Source organism: Manacus candei, unplaced genomic scaffold, assembly GCF_025592945.1.
Source record: "Manacus candei isolate 608988 ecotype Guabito, Panama unplaced genomic scaffold, ASM2559294v1 h1tg000049l, whole genome shotgun sequence".
Lineage (NCBI taxonomy): Eukaryota > Metazoa > Chordata > Aves > Passeriformes > Pipridae > Manacus > Manacus candei.
Window position 1 is genome coordinate 16,968,908 of NW_026138097.1, and position 12,294 is coordinate 16,981,201.

At 39.3% G+C, this 12,294-nt stretch overlaps 1 long non-coding RNA gene and 1 pseudogene across 5 annotated transcripts in view; both read left to right on the top strand.

The window, feature by feature from the left end:
• Positions 1-4,048, top strand: part of LOC127476322 (uncharacterized) — a 26,578-nt gene extending 22,530 nt beyond the window's left edge. For all 5 annotated transcript variants that reach the window (XR_007906555.1, XR_007906554.1, XR_007906551.1 and 2 more), the window contains one exon: positions 2,104-4,048. This is a non-coding gene — a long non-coding RNA (uncharacterized LOC127476322). The remainder of the gene's footprint in view (positions 1-2,103) is intronic.
• Positions 4,049-8,886: 4,838 nt separating this feature from the next.
• On the top strand, positions 8,887-10,715 carry LOC127476519 (uncharacterized; annotated as a pseudogene).
• The last annotated feature ends 1,579 nt before the right edge of the window (positions 10,716-12,294 follow it).

Sequence of the window (12,294 nt, forward strand, 5' to 3'; positions counted from 1 at the left end):
AAAGGGTCTGAATGTAAACAAGACTAAGGATGGCATAACTGCAGTGGTGAAATATACAGAGCAGTGTGATCTCTAAATCTTTACTGTATTTTGATATAGTTCAGGAATAAATATAAATTGCTTACGGATACTCAGTTACAAAAGAATGTATCTCTACATGTACTGACAGGTATATATATGTACATGTTTGCAACTGGGCTGTTCACAACAGTTAGTCTTTAATGCTTTTGTCTTATCAAGAGGTTAGAGCTATGTAGAAGAGGAGACGTAAATTTGCTTGAGATATCTGCCTTACTTAGTGACTTGGAAGAGGCAGATGACTGCTTCTGATGGCACAGAATCCAACGGGTTCACATTTTTTGTAGTCTTGCTGTCAAAGACTGCAAGAAGATTTCATGGAAATTGTGCAATCCTGATGATAGTAGAGATAGGGAGGGTTCTGTGCTGCTTTAAGAATAATTTATGGGAAAATGTTTCATCCTTTGTATAAATCTTAGCTTGAAAATGCATGTTTTTCTATGCTAGGTCAACCAGTTAAATTTCTTGTTAGGTGTGAGGGAAAAGGAGTGTTAAGGTATGCTTTTCTCTTAAGTTAAGCATACTTCAGGGTGCCTCAGGTCTTTTGCTTGGTGCATTCCTGTAATAACACCACCACCAAACACCACTACCCCAAATGTAGAAAACCCGTAAATATTGGCATCACCAACCATGAAGTTTTTAAACTGATATGGTGTATACATTGCTAAGTCTAAAATTTAGTTTTAGCCAACTTAATTGTTTAATCTGACCTCTCTGTAGATTCCATTCTGTATTCAATGGAGAATGATGGGCATTCCTACAATATGTCTTAATTTCATATGAGATATTATTTAAATGTGTGGGCTAATTCACCTATTAGGATTTCTTACTGCCTGCCTACAGTTAAGTTTACAGAGGAAATGTAGAAGATAATACATCTGTTGACTATGTGGGTTGAATCCTCCTGTAGATGAATTGTTTTACTATCTTACCTGATAGGTCTGCAGAGAGTTGCTGTCAAAATAAATAGATACTCTATTTGTTTGAGAGAAACCCAAAATTCAGAGAAGCTTATGTCATAAATTGGTAAGTTTTGGAGTCTCATGTTAGGTAAATGCTGAGATTAACCCAAAAGTCTGAGTCTGGGTTCTCTTGTAGCCTGTGTACAGCTGTATTCTTGGTTGATCTTGCATGAGGGAAGTGTCAGAACCCAAAGGTTTAGATTTTAGATTTGGTATTTCCTGAATCTGATAGAACTGAGGTTTTGATTAGTATGAGATGATAATTCCACTGTCTCAGGGCACAATTTTGACCAATAGTAAGTATATGGCAGACCTCACATTTTAATATAGAATGAATCCTGGACAGTATTTGTCAAGGATTAACTTGATATGGTTAAGTTCTTTAGTTTGAGGTATGTCCCTCAGTCATAGTACAGAATAGGTAGAATAAATGCCAAATGCAAGTTCAGAACTTTTCAGTATATTCCGAGCAGTTCGCAGCTTTCAGTACGTTGAGCTAGAATTATGTGCACATGCAAATATGTGCATCTCTGGTGTATGTGGTTGCATGCTGGTGCAATTTTATTCAAAGTGCATGTAAGTCCTGTTAAGACTAAAAAGTAAATTGGGACACTTTTTTTGTAGGAGTTTAGCTCTTTTGTTGCCTGTATAGAGGTTTTATTTTCAAAGAATAGATATATCCAGAAGAATATCCACAGCTGCACAACTGACACTGAAATAGAAATACTGCTGAAAACATGGTGAAAACTCCACTAACTTACTCCAGTGGTAGGGGAAAAATGGTGGAAGGTGTCACTTGCTTGTGTAAAAGGAGAGGTATTTTAGGTCTAGAACCCCTCACTTGTGAATACAGCTAGCTATAACCAAAATCGAACAGGAGAGCTGTGTTCTGGTCTAGCTCTGCTACTGGTCAGGGCCATGAGATCTTGAGAAAGATGACCTACTGTTTGGCTGTTTTGGATTTGTGAACACTACAGCTAGAGACTGACTGCTTGTGCTTGTGTGGTGTTCGTTCACTGCTACTGATGGTAGTAATGATAGATACATTTCTGTTTTATTACAGCATTCAGAAGAAGAGCTTGGACCTTCACATACACTGACCTCACGCTGGTGAGGTATTTGGCTGTAGTTTTTGCTGCTCTTCTTTCCCTGGCAAACAACTTCTCTGAAAACATATTAGGAAATATTACCTGGGTTCAGGAACCTCATTAACCACTTCCCAGCCCATCTTTACCTTCAAATTACTCCTCGTGGAACATTAGGTTCTTCATGCTTAAACTTCCACCTGAGCATCCCAGCAAATAAAGAAGCTGTTGGCATGGTCAGGCTTTTGTGCTGAAAGCCAAGGATTATCTGGAAGAAGAGAAGAAATGGCCCTTATGTGGCAATTAAAAGAACTCAGTATGGTCTTTCCAAACTACTTTGTGTGCGGTATGGTACAGGTGGTAACTTCAGTGTGCTGAGAGTATCGTGGAGATTTATCTTGCACAAAGGTTGGACATGTTTATTTTTGGTCTGGTTACCTCTTGCTCATACATTCTGCTTACTTACTAATGAAGAGTTTGATATTTCAAGACAGAATCTGTTGAAAAGCGTCAAAGCTGACAGTGAACCCTACAGGTGGTTTGTGTATTACATCTTTCATTTTTAATACAGTCTGTATAAAACAGTAAATGATTCAAGAAAATCTACTGATGCTGTGGCATTCAATGTGGTAAAAAATATTCACTAAATTTCTTCCTGGTTACTTTTTATAACAAAATGTGTCTATTATCATATTCTTCAATGTTGAAGTAAAAATAGAAACTATTGAAATATGACATCAAATAAACTTGACTTGAAAATTCAGTGGTTAAGTACATCTGAACCTTATTTACCCAAACAGAAATTGCTCACTTTAAAATGGTTTTACTCCAAGACTCCACATTTATTATTTGCCTGTGATGGTTTAAAAAACCCGTGGGGATAAAGAACCTAGTATCTCAACTTTCTACCAGACAGAATCACTGTTCTCTTACACACAATTGTAAAGAACATACTACTGCAACAGGATAAAACTTTCCCTTCAGGTAAGTTGTAGATTTCTTGATTTACAGGAAAATGTTAGTAAGAGAGTTATGTGGAGAGAAGATACTGGAAATTTATAGGTAGAACCTTTATTAAAGAATTAAAGAGAAACTTTTTTCAGAGAAGAAAATTCTTATATTTTTAGAAACTGATGAGCAGAACAAACCTCATCTTCCTCTACATTTGGTACAGAAGAGGTTGGAGATGCATACAAAATATAAACGCTTTGTCCCTCTCCATCTGGAAGCATAATAGTTGGACATTTGCAACTGAGCACATACGTTATTACTAATGAGAAATATTTCTTTCCTTAAAATACTGCAATGTAAATTGCATTAACTTGTTTGCACAGCAATCTGATGGTTCTTTAACTTGAAATTGCTTCAGTGGCAAGTACTCATTTATGACAAGAGCAGTACTTTATTCTGAAGGATTCCAGCTGCTTTTCACTGACTTTGCACTGGGGAAACGTTTTGATCCGTGTTGATGTTAGGCCCAGGGGACACTGACGTAACACGTTGGTTGTTTAATAGCATTTAGCAGTGGCAAAGGGATGCAAAGGAGATGCAGGTATGGAATTCAGCCAAAACTCAGATCAACAGTCCCAATCTTGCAAAAAGCACAACGAGACTTGTAATAGTTGGTAAGTGAACTGAGCTTTCATTTTGGTGTCACCTTGACAATCTGCTTTTCTAGGGAATTTATTCAGTAAAGTTGTGAAGGATGATCTATATCACTTACTAAATTACTAGTAATTGCTAGAGATTATTTCTGGCAGCATTCTGCCCTTGGTTTTATATCTTTCACGTAAGCACCAAGCTCAATCTTAGCATTTGAGAACAGGCAAGAGTACATCTTGGAGTAGCAGAGCTGCAGGCATAGCATGGTGCAGTTGCATGCCCACTAGAATTTTTAATGTGCTGGATTGTTTTTTTTTTTTCTTTTTTTTCCCCACTGTTGCTTGAGGAGGCTGTATAATAGGCTTGATAAGTTAATTAGAAATGGGATCTTGAATACAAAATAACCACTTTATTTTTTTTTTGCATATTTATTACCCTGTTGTAAATGGGCAGAAATATTCAGCATTAACTAGTTTACTGAAAAGACTTGACTGATGATAGCAGGTTTTGTATGTATAAGGTATGATTTATAGAGCCAAATTCTAATCTGTTCTTTATACCAGCCTCAGGCAGTATAGTTATTCTGCAGTAAATTGAGGGATTTTGGTATGTCCTTGTAAGTGATCTTTCAATATGAATATGACATGTTCTATCAGAATTATTTCTTTGCTCTCTGAAAAAGGAAGAAAATTTAGATACAGAAACTAATAATCTTGACATGTTTCTGTTTCGTTTGTAAGACATCTTGGAATAATAGCTTTTTATCAAAAATCCACACACTGGAAGACTAATGTGGCTATCATGTAAAACTATCATTTAATGATATAAAATATTTAAATGCAGTTAGATCAGCACACAATTAGTTTCTAGTCCAACTGCTAGGTATAGTAGAAATCTTCCAAGCCTGCTTCAAACTGCCAAGCACAATTTTTCAAGGAATATCTGAGTTGCTGTGCTTTATTTTCTTTCTGTGTCATCCAGCAAATGGGAATATGTGTGGGTTTTTTGTATGTCAGTTTATGTGAGTCTGAGGGGAATCTGAGGTAGGTTTTCTGTGTGACTGTAACAAAGGTGTTAACTGCGCTTACTCTTGAACGAACTGTCCCCTGTATTCCCTTCCCTTCCTAATTTCCTTTGCTGTCAGGAAAGACCTGTCATAAAGCAGCAGTTCCACAAAGTGCAGGCTCAGCATAGGTTAGGGACTGTAGCATAGTTGACAGAAGACTCTTTGTTGTTATATTAAGACCAAGGTTCTACTGCTATAAATAATGCATGCTTTAATTGGAAACTGCAAATGGAAATGTCAGTCTCTAAAGGCTTGTTGATTTCAGTGTAATCTCTGGGGGCAGATTCTGCTTATGTGCTGAACATGCAACACATTCTCCAAATTTGTGGTTGCTTTGTTTCATTAGTACTACCTGTGCTAGTGAGCTTCTTCCTATAAATTAAAACAAATGTCATATCTAGATAATCGTCTGGAAATTCCTACGACCGTATATTGTAAAAGTTGCATAAAACACCATTACAAGACTGGGTACCCACTGATGTTAAAGAACTCAAGTTTCCATTTCCCTTGGTCAGTATTGATTGGATCGTGCACCATACCTGTTAAATTTCACTATTAGTAGGGGATGAGTTTAAAAGCAGATAATAAACATATTCATTTCTTGCCAGATTTTCCTGGGTTTAATCACGCTGTGCCTGATGTTAGCCACAGGTTAAGGCCTGCATGTACAATTGCAGTGGCTAAGCTGATGCTTGGCTAATTCATGAATCAGGAACACTGATCTCATCTCAGAGGATGAGCACAACTTTTTGTACCATTTTAATTAAATTTATTTGAAACCACACCTTAAGGCCTCTTCTAAACATAGTATCCTACCGACTTCACTAAGTCTGTCCGACAGTTAACAAAGTGGTGTCTAAGTGTGTGAATACAAATCTGTGTGAAGGCTAGTAGTTTGCTTTGGGCTAGGTTGACTTTTGCATTAATTTGGATCCTTTCTGTTTGCATGCATTTATCAGTCTTGGTTTAATCCTGTTTAACAGCATCAAGATGAATTTTGCAAATTTTAGAAGTTTGTAGATATGAAAATAGTAAATGAACCCCTTCCCCCCAGCTTGTGGAATTGTAGAAAAAAGGGAAACAGATTAGGGTGGCCAATATCATTTTATTGCTGTCCACCCTGAGCACCCTAATGCCCTGTTGTTTATGGGCAAGCCTGAGCAACTCATACCTAGAACACATCTAAGGTGTAGAATTTAGGAATACAGTAGGATTTAAATGTGTAGAACTCTTAAGCGATGTGGAATCCTTCCACAAGTGCCTGAAAGCTGATTTCAGAAAATCCTGTAGGAACACCAGACTTAAAGCTTTAAGTGCCTGGAGCAAACCAGTATCCCAGCATGGGTATGTATTGAGTTACAGGTGAGCTGGGTGCCTCAGAGTTCAATCCAAAAGATGGTGACATTGAGTAGGGAACCTTCAAGGTAAGAGACAAGGCTGAATGTAGGATTGATTTTTATCCCTGATCTTCAGACTGAAGTACCTTCAGCTGGTCATGATTAACTCATGAACTCTTACCTCCTTGTTAAATAGCTGAAGTTTGCTTTGACAAAACACAACTAGGGAAAGTTCTGGCACCTCTACCTTAACTTATCTGCTTGTGTGAAGTTATTGTATAGTGGTTCAGAAGACTTCTTTGCACAATAGGTCAGTCTTTCATTTTCTGTGTTTCCCAAGGGAGTGCAGAGGGGTTAAAACCTTTTGGAAATGAGGTTTATGAAGTGCTCCTATGAAGATGCTGTTTATGCATGAGAAGACCAGGCTTCTAATTTCTATTTCAGAGAATATGCAAATATTCTGTATTGAATGGAACAGGGTTTAGGTCACATCATTCCACATAGCATGTCCTGAGTGCTATGTTGTTGTATAGACATTCTCTTCTTTTTCTAATGGCTAAGAGTGACTGAATTAGTCTGTTTGCTTAGCAGTGGCTTCAGATGTTCTTCTGGCTTTATAGTCAGAGCACTTTCTTTAGGGATGGTGGGGATAACATAAGACAAAAGAGATTTTTTTTCATTTTTCCTTCACTGAGATTTCAAAGCAAGTCAGGGACAGAAGTCAGGCAAGGAAATACAGTTCTGTCTCATGCATGAGTCTTTTCAAATATACCTGTCCTCTTTAGGACAGTAGTAGAAATAGAGAAGAAAAGTAATTTCCTTCCCTTCTCATAGAAGATTCTTCTTGAAAAGAAATTCAGGATAGCTAATAAAACTAAAAAGGTAGGAAGGAGAAGTCTGACTCAGATAGAACTGCTCAAATCTGATTTTTGTTGGAGAACCAATAGTTAATGCTATTATATGTAGCTAATTCTACATTCTGCAAAGCAGTGCATTGTATTAAGTACATTATTCTTTTCTGAATCATAAATATACAAGACTTAGTGCTGTACATGATGTACACTCTCGTATTGCATTGCACCTAAATCAGTATTTTTAACTTCACATTCCTGTTCTCAAGGTAATTCTGCATGTAACAGGAAATCTAAAAGGCCAACAGAAATAAATTGGCTATAAACACAGCAGCAGTGTTGGCAGAAAATATCTTGAAAACATTTTATGGATTATGTTTTTTCATTTACAGTGTACTTGTTATTTTCAAAATAAGCAGCTCCCTGTGGACTCTTAGATGCAGAAAAGATGTGCCAAGAGATGCGGTGTGAAGATGAACCAGCAGACCTAGGGAGGCAAAAGTTCCACACTGTAGACTGCTATTCAGCATTCTTTTGGGTCATTGCCTTGATAACTCCACACCCACTGAGTAATATGGTCATACAACAGTGACAAGCCACTATAGCCCCAGGAGAAGGAAGCTCTTTTTAAGTTCCTAACCAGGCATATGCAGAGGTATGCCCATAAGCTGTTGCTGTAAGTGCTGACTACATCTAGCTGGTGTTAATTTATTCAGGTCTGAGTTGTACTGACTAATAGCTGTTAGCAGGAGCAGAGGAATTTTCCTCTTTATAGGTGGGGCTCAGAGCATTGTCAATTCAAGTCTTGCTGGAGAACAGAGTGTGCTGCTGTAATTATTAGTAATTCTTATCCCCAAGGAAAAGAATCTGTAGCACTCCTCTTGGGTCATGAGAAATATTTTGGCCAGAGTTTTAGTATTCTTGCCAGTATGAGTTGGCAAGCGATTGTGGCTCCCTCTCCTGTCTATCTGTTCAGTAGCCCTGCCACTTGTGTTATGTGTGCTAGCAGCCCTTGTCCAGAATGAGGTTGGTCAGGGAGTCATTCCCACATTTTTGCTATTGACGCATTTGCTGTGAGACCACGTCTTTCTCTCGCTCCTAGTTTTTAGGAGTGGCTGTGTTCAGTGTTAGAAAATGCCCTGCAATGGTAAATAGCTACATTACTGTTTACTGACGTTCTTCGTTCATACGCAAATACAAGGAAGCAACAATCAAATGTAATCTTATAACCGAACACTGAGAAAGCTTCACTTCCTTAGTGATAGTCGGTGTGGCTGGCTCAAGGTGTTTGATTGTTGTCTGAATTTCGGAAATGTTGCCTTGGTGATTGAAATGCCCTTTCTTCACTTGCCAGCTGCTGCATGGAGGTGCAGCAGTTCCATTTTCATGTGGCAGCTTTAATTTCTTTTTTCTTAACAGAAAGTGAGTAATGCAGCACACCTTTAAAGGGTTGCAATTAAACCTGCCTTAGTCACTGCTGGAGGAACAGGCAGAAACAGGTCATTTAATAGAAACTGTCTCCAGTAAAACTGAGGAGAACATGTCCTGTTAAAGATTTGAGGAAATCTCTTCAGGCAAAAAAACCTGCTTCCTAAGGATGGACTTTGCGTGGCCTTCCTTCTATTGTGCTTTCCTTCCTGTAGATGACAGATATGGTTAGATGCTGGTACGAGTCATGTTATTCAGAGTAAAGCCAGGATTCATGCACCATTTCTGCAGGCAATGACTTTATTCCACACCCTGCTAAAGAGTCATGCTGGCTGCTACTGAATCTTCTCAACCTGATCTTATATTAATTTTGAACTCTTCTGGAGCCAGATCCGTGATTGATCTTTCCAAACTTTAGTAGCCTAAGCAGTCATGCGTTCTATCTAAAATTAGGCACTTGGATTCCTTCTAGAGCCGATGGAGGCAGTATTTATTTCCTGGGAGTAATTAATCCCACCCTGACTGGGGTGGGGGGGGTAGCAGGGTGATTTCCAAGATGTAGCCACAGCAGGAAGTGTTCTAACAGCTAGCACCTCTGCTCTCTACAAACTTGACCTCGTGAGGATCTACCATGGAGTCTTTTTCAGGTTATATTTTCAGTAAAATGAAATGCTGTCAATAGTCAAATGGGTTATCAAAACTCCTTTTTAGGATCTATCTGAAAATTGCAACAGTATTTAAAATACCAGTCCCTGCAGCAGTCTCATGCTCAGTGTGGAGTTCAGGTAAGTAAGAAAAGTGGTATTGTCCATCATATTTTTCTCTACTATATTTAGGAGAGCTACTTAGAGTACGATTGGTGAAGGATGCTTACTACATGTCCGATCTGAAGGAAAAGTGACACACTGGTATAGATTTTAAGGCCAAAAAGAGGTCATCAGATGAACATCTTCCGGAGAGTATACAGGCCACGTTTAGCTCAGAAAATAAGCTACCTGTAGCCATAGCATAAAATTGCTTTTGTAATATTCTCACTTAAGCAATTTCACGAACAGCAAAACTATTGAAGCCTTGTTCCTAAAGTGTGTGTATGCGTGTCTCATGTCCTCCCATGTGGATTCTTTGATGTCTAATTCTGTGGCCTGTTCCTCTGGGAGGAATAAGAGATCCTTGGGTTAAGAGGAGATCTGCTGGGTTAAGAACTGGCTGGATGCTGGGTCCAGAGAGTGGTGGAGAACAATGCTGCATCCATTTGGTGTTCAGTAGCCAGTGATGTACCCCAGGGATTAATGTTGGACCCAACCCTGCTCGCTATCTTCATTGATGATCTGGATGAGGGGATTGAGTCTTACCCTTAGTGAATTCATGGACAACACTGAGTTGGGTGGGAGTGTTGATCTGCTGCACGGTAGAAAGGCTCTGCAGAGGGACCTGGACAGGCTGGATAGATGGGCCAAGACCAGCAGTATGAGGTTGAACATGACCAAGTGTCAGGTCCTTCACTTTGGCCACAACAACCCCATGCAGTGCTACAGTCTGGGGGGCAGAGTGGCTGGAAAGTAGCCCAGTGGAAAAGGACCGGAGATGCTGAGCAGCTGTGGCTGAACATGAGGCAGCAGTGTGTCCAGGTGCCCAAGAAGGCTAATGGCATCCGGGCCTTTATCAGCAAAAGTGTGGCCAACAGGACCAGGGCAGTGATTGTTCCCCTGTACTCAGCACTGGTGAGGTCACACCTTGAGTCCTGTGTCCAGTTCTGGGCCCCTCAATACAAGAAAGAGACCGAGGTGCTGGAGCAAGCAGATCCAGAATAGGTCAATGACACTGGTGAAGGGTCTGGAGCACAAGTCTTGTGAGGAGTGGCTGAGGGAGCTGGGGTAGTTTAGCCAGGAGAAGAGGAGGCTCAGGGGTGACCTTATCACTCTCTACAATTACCTGAAAGGAGGTTGTAGCCAGATGTGGCTCAGCCTCTTCTCCCAGGCAACTAGCAATAGGACAAGAGGACATAGTCTTAAGCTGTGCCAGGGGAGGTTTAAGTTGGACATTAGGAAGAATTTCTTCACAGAATGGGTGACTAGACATTGGAATGCACTGCCATTCTAGTGAAAAGGGAGGTGGTGGAATCACCATCCCTGGTGGTGTTTAAGGAAAGACTGAATGTGACATTTAATGCCATGGTCCATTTGACATGGTGCTGTTCACCGATGGGTTGGACTTCAATGATCTTAGAGATCTTTTCTGACCTAATTGATTCTGTGATCTTCTCTTTTGTCTGTCTTCACATATTATTTAAGCATTTCATATTTTAGAAACCCCTGTACCTTTTTGCTGAATTTGATTAAGTTCCAGAACTGCTAAGAGACCGTGGACAGACTCATCTCTGTGTAGAGCACAAAGACACATTTTATTTTCATAGGAAACTTGGCAAAAAATTTAGAGTGAGGGGTGTGGTGATGTGTTGGAGTGTTGAGAAATGACTGATTTCAGTGTGGTTGGCCCCAAAAAGCACAGAAAGGTGCCTGTGTCAGATCTCCCACCTTGCCTGTTCTCTATAGTACATTCCACAGAACTTCTGTGTGACAGCTCCTGCCAGACAAGAGGTGATTTGTGTTTTATGAAAAAACTGTATCCTTTAAAACTGAAAAAGCAATGTACTGCTTCTGTTCATAATTGGTCTCAGCAATGGGTCACAGTAAAAATGCTACTTATTTTATTTCTAAATTGGTTTTATTTTTAACTTTATTTTTTTACTATTGATTCTTGCAATGCATCTCTCTGCGAGGTTAGACAACCGTCTGAGACTAGCTGTTTTTCACCATGAGGGGTCTGTGTGCTGTAGCTGGATCATTCTTGATTTTATTTTTGATAATTTGTGTTCTTTGGGCCCCTATGGTAGGGCATTTTCTCTAGCCTTCACATTATTATGGCTCTTCACTCTGTAATTGCAATCAGTATGGTCAAAAACAATTTCTAAATTACTTGTCAGATTCTGTCTGTAGCATGGTTTTTGGCTGGCACAGAACCTGCAGAAAGAGAGCAATATCCAGTTTCCTATCTGCTTTGCACGATAAAAATTTATGATAACATAAAGATGGCAGCATTAACTAGTTTGTTGGTTTTTTTCTTTTTTTTTTTTTTTTCCCAATGTGGCTGGGAAGATGCTAGTTCAGTACAAGCTGTAGAACCAGCTAATTCATGAAGTTGCATTTTTATATTTATATTTAGTTTTCCTTTTACAACTCTTGCATTCATTAGCAACCGTTTGTCAAACTGTGCTGTTCCTTTCGGATCCTCAAATGCCCTGCTCAAAACCAAGCAGCGTGTGCACTCATGAAGATGTTGGTCTATCACAACGTTTCCATTTTTCTCTCTATGAAGATCAATTTAAATTTATTATTGCCAGCTGTTTCTTTCTAGAGTGTTGTGCTGGTTTTCTTCTTATGTGATTAGTGATCCTGATTGATTCAACTCCTTGTCCTGCACAGGGATAGCATCAGGACTCTTCTGTTATGTTAACTTGCCTGGCAAGCTAGCATCACGAAAGATTTAAAACTGAAGGAGCATATGTTTGACCAGATTTTAAGCTTTTAAAAATCCCCTCTGGAGGAGTAATTTATTTATTTAATAATTACAGTAATAAACAAATGTGAATAACTTCAGAGTTTGTCTTAGTTTTATCTAGAGTGGTCATCCTATTGTGTTTTTCTTGGGTAAATGCACCAGTTTTGTTTGCTTGCCACTGTCTGACACATGAGAGCATCATCTCATTGACTGCTGAAAGCCTTTGCTCACTGAATGGTGACTGTTCCACACAGACAGTGATATGCTTAATCCTTGGTCTCTGAGTGTGATCAATAGAGTCAAGTTAACCATTTCACCTTACTGCTA